Below are 9,464 nucleotides of genomic sequence, written 5' to 3'. Positions count from 1 at the left end.
TTGTTAGACATTTTATTATTAGTTTCTCTAACACATTATTTTATGGCATTGAATCCTTTTGCACAACTTTGTCTAAATTCTATGTACACATATGAATTAGACTCATTTAAAGAAAGGCAAATAAAACATGTCAAGTCAAGGTTCTCTTGAAATAAAACTTCATTGAGCCTAATGAAGGAGAAAGCGATTAGAGTCTAAGGACGTCTCTTTCTAATCCAACGAAAGAAGCCCTCTTGATCTCATTACACAACCATCAATCTTCTCAAGAGCTCCCCAATTCAACCATATCTAATGAGCTATCCTTGAGCGCCTTAGCTAAGTCCACATCCATGCCATCATTATTCTAGTGTGGCACTTTGGTGTGTGCATTGCCGAGAAAGTGGTAAAGGGTTCTTGACGATAGACATAATATTGACCATTTAGGTAGATGAAAATTCAATCATTTAATCCTTCAGTTGACATTGTATAATGATTATGCCACCAATGAATATACAACAGTAATGTGCACATTATGTTATGTATTATGCTCTATATTTCATATAGAAACCCATGTGACTAAACATCACTAAATCAAACTAGATAGTGCATATGCAAATAGAGAGAATGTTCAATTTGACTCGTGTTCATTTTAGTATATTTATTTGCTTACACACTTTGCAAGCTCATACTTAATCAATGCTATTCCAAAACATGACCATCCTATTGAAGTTTATCCACTATGTTGAAATAAAGGACAGTTCTTATAGTTGAAGTTGTAATTGGCATTTTTGACATACTTCTTGAAATTCCTTTTATGTTTCCAATAAAATACTTCCAATGTGTAGCAAATGTACACATAATTAAAGATTGCACAACAAAATAGCATATACATGATTAAACTTGAATGTGAAATTTGTTTTGTGTGAACACTTATAACTTTCATTGTGAAATTTAGCACTTAAACAAAACCTACGATATAGATATAAAGACATACTGAAACGTACCCACCATTAAATTGAAGAGCAAGCAGTTAAGGTGGTCATCCAAGGAACCTGTCCTAGTCACCACTATTCATGATGCATAGAATGAATTGGCTTAGATGACTAGGTGCTCTCTACTCTACCTTGTAGCAAATGCTAACTAGTCTCATCCACAAAGGATTGACCCTAAGGCGACCTAAGGCTACTAATGACTCAACTATTGTCATCGTCAACTTTCTAACATCGAGCTTAGAAGTTGAGTATTGCATGATCCATTAGAAGCTTGAAGCAAGCAAGCACCGCATTTGGTTCAATGAAAGTGAGAAATGAGGGGGAGTAGAGCATCAACCCGTCTACCCATAAGGCATAGTCTCAAACCAGCCCCCTAAAATGATATTGTGTTGGTTCCAAGACATTGACCCTTAGAAGGACACAATTAACAACTCTCTCTTATCTTGTTGAGAAGCCACATGACTAAATAAGTCCACCCAACCTTCTGTTGGGTAATTGCATCCACTTGCTTCCCATGGATGCATTCAAGGCATTCTTTAGCTATATGAGCAAGCATGCTAATCAAGTTGTGAAACACATAAAAACAACATCCTTAAATAACCTTTAAATAATATTCATTTACATGTTCTTCTTTAGTACGAATAAAAAAATAGTCCTTTGCAAATAGATTTTTATTGTTGCAATATATGTACACTAGATATCTGCTCCTAGAAGCGATAGATTAACCCACACTAAGCTACCATCATGCCCTCTTCTTCACGAGCCTTCCAATGCCAAGCTACATCGAGCTTGTATAGGTTTTCTCCCCTATCTAAGGACCAGCATGAAATTATAACACTTGACCAAAGCCCCTCCTAGTTCTTGCCTTGTGTAATGTGTCCCCCTGTCCGGTTGTAGAACACGTCTTAGCAGCCCATCGGAAAGAGAGTCTAGAAAGCACCGCCTGGCAGTCCCAAGGAATGTCACGGGGTTTGAGATCTAGGTCTTCCCGAGTCTGCCATGAAGCGGAAGCATTCTGGGCATTCCCACTTAGGACCAACCTGAATCAGGGTTTTCCTAATGGTCAAGTTCCTAGAATGGTAGCTAGCGTCGAGCCCCAAACAAACTACTTTACGCAGAAACATCAAGGTCGAAGCGGATTTATACCGCACTTGGTTCAAGGAGAATGGGAAATGAGAGGGATGCAAAGCTCGACCTCTCTGCCCGTAAGGCATAGTCCCATTTCGTTCCCCTAAAACAATATAAATTAGGACTCTAGCACTCTAGATTCTAGGTCATTGCTACCTTGCTGTCAAATCCTTTGAGAAAAGTTCCCAGCTAACCGGGACCACCTTTCCGTAGGACGAACCCAGGGTCACATCCAGTGCACTTTCCTTAGGTTGGTTTAGTTATCTAATTACCTACCACATTTAGTTTGACAAGCAAAAACAGCTTCCTTAATTAACCAATTACACACTGGTTCCTTCACGTAACTTAGGCACTGACATAGAAAAACAATGTCAAACTAGTTCCTTTTCAACATTTGATCTTTATTTATCAGTCTTTGGAATACATCATATAATCCGCCCGAAGGCTATTCCAGCAATCCTCAGGGATCGCTATTCCAAGTTCTGCCCGTTGACTAGTATGCGGGCCTCGAGATCCCATCTTGAGTCACATCGGCTTCTTGTGCAGGATCCGGAGGCAAGGGATTTACGGCCAGAGCCCCCACTGGCACCCAGGCGTCCTCCTGCTCCAAGTAGCACCATGAAGAGACCTCTCGCGACGGGTTTGGTCCACGTACTCGACGCGGCTAACAACCCCCTTGGATAGGGTCAGGCAGACAGTCGGAGATAACTGATACTGCCTCTCCCTCCAGGCTTTCAACCTGAAGCATTAGTTATTTTTCCGGTATTAGTTCCTTGATCAAAGAAGTACAAACAGTGCTCTTAACTGTACAAACACAAGCACTCCAGTGGTCGTTTGTACGGCCAACTGCTAAGGTGTGAATCCTTCTCTTCGAATACATCCAGCATTCGATCCGGGATCAATCACGACTTGGCAAGATCCCAAGGGTTTCGTAAGCTAAGCTACTTGTTTACCCTTTATCCTTGGATTAAGGTTTATACCATGTTAACCCAAATTGTCAATACCTTAGGTTTCCTTATATTAAGGTCAATACATCCCGGACAACCCCATTGTCCTCACTTGATTTGGTTAATTGCCTGCTAGGCAATTCATAATTACCCCAACTTGGCAAATCAGCCCCAAGGAAGGGTGATGTAGCAGGATGACTACTCATCCTCTAGAAAATTAGACTTGTACTTAGAACTCGCCAACCTTGTTCTAAGGAGTGGCAATACTATTTTGTGATTTAGACACAAAACCATGCGACGTTGCAACTTGCTGCACGAGATAGGTGTCGCACCTAACTTGTGGGATTATTTCTCCCATCACGTGGTATTCCTTGGTCAAGAATACCTTTGGTCAAGATGTAGGGTTTGGGAGTCCTATTGACCCAATCCAACCCTAACCCTACTAGGCCAATAATGCTTTGGCCCTAGGGATCCTAATTGGCATCCCAAGTGCAATACTAGGCAGAATTTTAACATAACTTAACCCTACCTAGCACTTTGAGGTGATCGTCATATGCAACCTAATCGTGCCTTTATGATTTTCATGTGAGCTACTCAATATACACGAATTACTTAGTTGATTTAACTAACCCACGATTAGAGACGATCATCCCTTTTAAAGATGCAAATACTTTCTTCTAAATTAGCAAGTACTTTTCCCTAAAAGATGCAAGTAACTGCAAGATGTATGCGATGTATCATTCCATCCAAATATGCGATTTCAAGACCATAGACCCTTTCCTTCTATGCAACTATCAGATCTACAATGATCCTTCCTTTGCCTCGCCCTAAACGGTATTAGTTGACATTTAGAACTACTCCTTGTAAATCCCACGTATATGCATCAATTTCAAGGCTTTAGTCTTTTAATGAAAAATGCATCCTTTCCCAATTTCGAACTTTGATAAAAGAGCTTCTATGCATGAATGCATCATTCTTTCGTGATGAGATGCTAATGAATACATGGTTGATTTAATCCTTCTTCTACCGCTTATCGCAACCTAAATTGTAACTAACGATTGTATGCAAATTGCATAACATCAAGTTCTTAAATCTTTTCCTTTGGGAGATGCACAATTTCGTATTTTAACTTAAGCATCATACGTTTAGAATTGCAACTCGACCATGGAAGTGCAAGCAATTGAGAATGCACGACGTGCAACTAAATTTTGTAAATCGGGTGAGCAAAATAAAATTTCCAATGTATTTAAACTTGCCTACGAGAATTAGACATGCTTAGTGCATCCTTTCCCTAACGTCTAAGATATTGTCAGGCCGTAGCTCAAGGACTCCTTGGCTCGGCATTACAACTTGTTGATCATCAAGCACATGACTAGGGTTAGGCACATACTTTTTCAATAGGCTGATATGGAATACATTATGAACTTTTAGGTTTTCAAGGAGTTGCAGTCTGTAAGCATTAGGCCCTAGGCACTTGAGAATCTTGTAGGGTCCACAATACCTTGGACTTAGCTTTTTGCATTCTCCCAAGGATAGGGAACTCTTCTTTGGATGTACGTGAATGAAGACCATATCACCTTCAACGAAGGATCTGTCTTGCCGTTTCAGGTCCATGTAAGCCTTCTGTCTGTCCTTGGCGGCGTGGATGTCCTGTCTTATTGATTTGATTTGGTCATCCAGGTCTTCCAGCATCTGCTTTGAAGCTTCAACCCTCAAGGTTGGATCTGAAAAGCTCAAAGGACTATGACAATTGTGCCCATACAATGCTTGAAAAGGGGTCATCTGAATGCTTTGTTGGTAAGAAGCATTGTAGGCAAACTCAACCAGTGGCAAATATTGAATCCACTTTTTGGGTTCGCGACAGCAATGCGCCCTAAGCATATCTTCAATGACTTGGTTGACTCGTTCTCTTTGGCCATTAGTTTGGGGATGGTAAGCTGTATAGAAACAAAGTTGAGTTCCAATGGCCTCAAAGATAGCCTCCAGAAGTGTGAGGTGAAGAGAGAGTCACGATCACTAATGATTCTTCTGGGTAAACCATGTAGTTTGAATATTTCCTTGATGAATAACCTTGCGATGTTAGAGGCTTTATAGTTTGTCTTAACAGGGATAAGATGTGCAACCTTGGTGAGCATATCTACCACGACCATAGTATCCTCCCTGAACTTGGGGCAGGCCAACAACAAAGTCCATACTAATGAATTCCCATTTCATTTGGGGAATGTCAAGTGGTTGCAATTTCCCTAGCATTTTGTCATGTTCGGCCTTAATGCGTTGACAAGATAAACATTCCGTGACATACTTGAGAACGTCACCTTTGAGCCTATCCCAATGATAGCTCTTTCTGACTGCGTTAAGGGTCTTGGCATAGCCAGGGTGTCCTGAGAAAGGGGAGTCATGGGCTTCCCAAAGTATCTTCTGCTTGAGTGATTGGCTTGCCGGTATACATAATCTTGTCCTATAGTAGACAAGTCCACTATTGATAGAGAATTCTTGATACTTTGTTTGTAGCTTCGGGTCTTGATCTTTGATGGGGATCTCCCTTAGCAATTTCTGATAGGTTGGGTCATGGGATGCCTCTTCTTTAGCTAGCTCAAGAATTGGGTTGTTTGGCATGGATACCTTTATGGCTAGAGATCTTGATGTTGATGGATCTTGCAAAATCAGAGAATTCAGAAATGCCTTGCGACTGAGTGCATCGGCAACTATATTCTCCTTTCCAGGCTGGTATTTGATTTCGAAATCATATTCTTCCAGTAGTTCAATCCATCGACGTTGCCTCATATTGAGCTCATTCTGGGTGAAAATCCATTTAAGACTCTTGTGGTCCGTCACTAATGTAAATTTGTTACCCAGCAAGTAGTGTCTCCAAAGCTTGAGAGCATGGATGACAGCCAACAGCTCCAGATCGTGGGTAGCATAGCTCCTTTCATGGCTCTTCAATTTCCTTGAAGAGTATGCTACGGGATGACCTTCTTGCATGAGCACACATCCTAAGGCAAGTGTGCTAGCATTAGTTATCACTTCAAACCTCTTACTAAGATCTGGAAGTTTCAGGATGGGTTCTGATACCAAGCTTTGCTTTAGTTTGTCAAAGCTGGACTGTTCAGCAGGTGATCAAACAATTGAATCTTGCTTCTTTAGTAGATTAGTCAGAGGTGCTACAATCAAAGCATAGTTTTTGATAAAGACCCTGTACCATCCTGTCAATCCAAGAAAACTATGTATTTCTTTGACAGTTGTTGGTGTTGGCCATTCCAGAACGTCTTTGACCTTGGCCGGATCTACTGAAATTCCTTCTGCTGATACAATGAATCCCAGATACTCAATCTGTCACTTGAAAAATGCACACTTCTTCTTCTTGGCATAAAGCTTGTGTGCCCTCATTGTTTCAAGGACAATACGAAGCTGGGGTTCATGATCTTCTTCCTACTTAGAGTAGACTAGGGTATCGTCAAAGAAGACGTGTACGAAGTCATCAAGATAGGGCCTAAAGATATCCTGCATTAACCTGTTGAAGGTAGCAGGAGCATTTGTCAGCCCGAATGACATGACCAAGAATTCAAAGTATCCATACCTTGTACTGAATGCCATCTTCGGGATATCTTCTTCCTTGATCCTTATCTGATAATATCCAGACCTGAGATCTATCTTAGAGAAGATCTTCGCACCTTGAAGACGGTCAAGAAGTTCATCAATTCTTGGAATGGGGTATTTGTTTTTAATGGTTGATTGATTCAACCCTCTGTAGTTAATGCATAGCCCAAGCGTTCCATCTTTCTTTTTCTGGAATAGCACTGGGGCTTTCCATGGTGAACTGCTAGGACGGATGTAGCTTTGGTCTAACAGTTGCTTGAGTTGCTTCTTCAGCTCGATTGCTTTCGGGATGGACATCCTATATGGTCTCTTTGCGATTGGTGCAACTCCTGGCGCTAGCTTGATTTCGTGATCGACTTCCCTTTGAGGAGGAAGTTTCGTCAGCTCTTCAGGAAATACGTCCGCGTATTCCTTTAACCATGAAGGTTCTTCCCTAGTTTCCTGATCCTGATCTAGCTTATTTAGCTTAATCAAATAGACAGGTAGCCCCTTTCTAACTCCTTTTATTATCCGTGTTGCTTTGGCCAGTTGAATTTTTGGCTTCCCAGCCTCTCCTTGAGTTGTAACTAGTTCTCCTTCAGAATTTCGAAAGGAAACTTGGCCCTTTCCACAGTGAATGTGGGCGTCATTAGGTATTAGCCAATCCATTCCGAGCAAACACTCGTGGACACCTAGGTTCATAACCCTGAATCTGACCGAAGTCGACTTTCCACCCAGCAGGAATTTCATCTTAGCAGTTTGCCTGGTACAAGTGACCTCTCGACCATTTGCTAATTCCACAAGTAAGGTAAGTGCATCTTTTGTGGCGATTCCTAATCTTCTTGCACAGACTAGTGAAATGAAGGAATGTGTACTACCACAATCAATCAAGGTTTTGAAGCTTTTACCTTGGTAATCCGAAGGGGTTTGAATCACCGAGAATTGGCGATTCGGGCCTTTCTTGTGAAGAGTGTCATGAACCATTGCCCTCTCAATGTCTACTTCCATGGTTGGATCTTCTTCATCACCCAACTCCTTGTTGGCAACACTGGAGGTTCTCCCTCTGGCTCTGACGATGGCTCCTTGTCCATGGGCGGCTCCTTGGAATGGCCCTTGACGTTGTCCTCTGCTAAGCTTGGGACACTGCCTTTTAAAGTGACCAGGCTCGTTGCAATGAAAGCAATTGTTGATAGAGTTCGCCCTAGCTTTCTTCCTTTGTCCCTGGTTTTGGCCTTGCGCTCTCTTAGCCTGAGACTTATACATTCCCTTGTTCTAATCCTTATAAGACTAAGTCCTGTTATTCCTTGGCTTGGTCTGCACCTCCTGTATTATGGGTGCAGCTCGAATGAGCGCGTCCTGTAGGTCTGTTGGGCACATTGATTCCAAGCGAGTGTTAATGGGTGGATTTAACCCAGCACAAAACTTTGACACTTGTTGTGTCATGTCCATTTGTGGCACGTACTTTAAGAGAGAGACGAATTTTGAGTAGTATGCATCAAGGGGTAGACCAAGCTGCTTCAGTTCATAGAACTCGTTCATCTTCTGCGTGCGGTAGGCAGGTGACAGATATCTCCCTCACATAGCTTTTTTAAGCTTCTCCCAAGTAACTAACCCTTCCGAGATCCCTTGATCTCTGCACCATTGCTTCCACCAAAGTCTTGCTTCACCGATAAGCTTCAGTTTGGCGAGCATCGCTTGGTTAGCGGGTGCAGTTCCTGCTGCCTCGAAGTAATACTCCATGGATTCGATCCAGACCTTGGCGTCAGTTTGGACGGTCCTTCCCTTGCCATCGAATTCAGGTGGCTTGATTTGTTTGAGAAGGAACTTCTTCTCTTGAATCACGGCTGTACTTGGTGCAGGGATCGGACTAGGAATCTGCACTTGAGGTTGCGTCTGGGCATTAAGATTCTTTACGTTAAAACTTGCTAAATGTTTCTTACATTACATGAATATGCCCAGTTCAGCTTTTAGCCAAGTGACCTAATCACTTAACTCCTTTACCAATACTTACAGCCATGACAGACAGTGATAAAAAGTCTATTTCATTCATGTGGGCATAGCCCTTTCGAGTACATTTATATTGGGAAGGTAAAAAGAGCTTATACATCAGTTCAGGGAAAATAGGTTTGTATTACATTCAGCTACGGGAATTGAGTAATAATATGGAGTGGGGTCATGGATTTTCAGGAATCGATAGGTCATAGGAAGCTTGGGGTATCCCTTCCGTTGATACCCGTTCTTCACCTTAGGTTTCCTTATATTAAGGTCAATACATCCTGGACAACCCCATTGTCCTCACTTGATTTGGTCAATTGCCTGGTAGGCAATTCATAATTACCCCAACTTGGCAAATCAGCCCCAAGGAAGGGTGATGTAGCAGGATGACTACTCATCCTCTAGAAAATTAGACTTGTACTTATAACTCGCCAACCTTGTTCTAAGGAGTGGCAATACTATTTTGTGATTTAGACACAAAACCATGCGACGTTGCAACTTGTTCCACGAGATAGGTGTCGCACCTAACTTGTGGGATTATTTCTCCTATCACATGGTATTCCTTGGTCAAGAATACCTTTGGTCAAGATGTAGGGTTTGGGAGTCCTATTGACCCAATCCAACCCTAACCCTACTAGGCCGATAATGTTTTGGCCCTAGGGATCCTAAATTTATACGGAGGTTTAGTATTTGGTCAATTGATCCTTAGGGTGAGAACCCTAGATCATTCTTGGATGGGCGTTTAGATAACCCTAACATTTTCGAGAATGTGCGTAGGATCTTTGGGATCGAAAGTCTTAAATTGGCATCCCAAGTGCAATACTAGGCAGAATTTTAACGTAACTTA

The sequence above is a fragment of the Lygodium microphyllum genome, chromosome 15, assembly GCF_053477565.2.
Source record: "Lygodium microphyllum isolate KBCC chromosome 15, Lygodium_microphyllum_v1.1.10, whole genome shotgun sequence".
Classification (NCBI taxonomy): Eukaryota; Viridiplantae; Streptophyta; class Polypodiopsida; order Schizaeales; family Lygodiaceae; genus Lygodium; species Lygodium microphyllum.
This window is presented reverse-complemented; position numbering follows the sequence as displayed.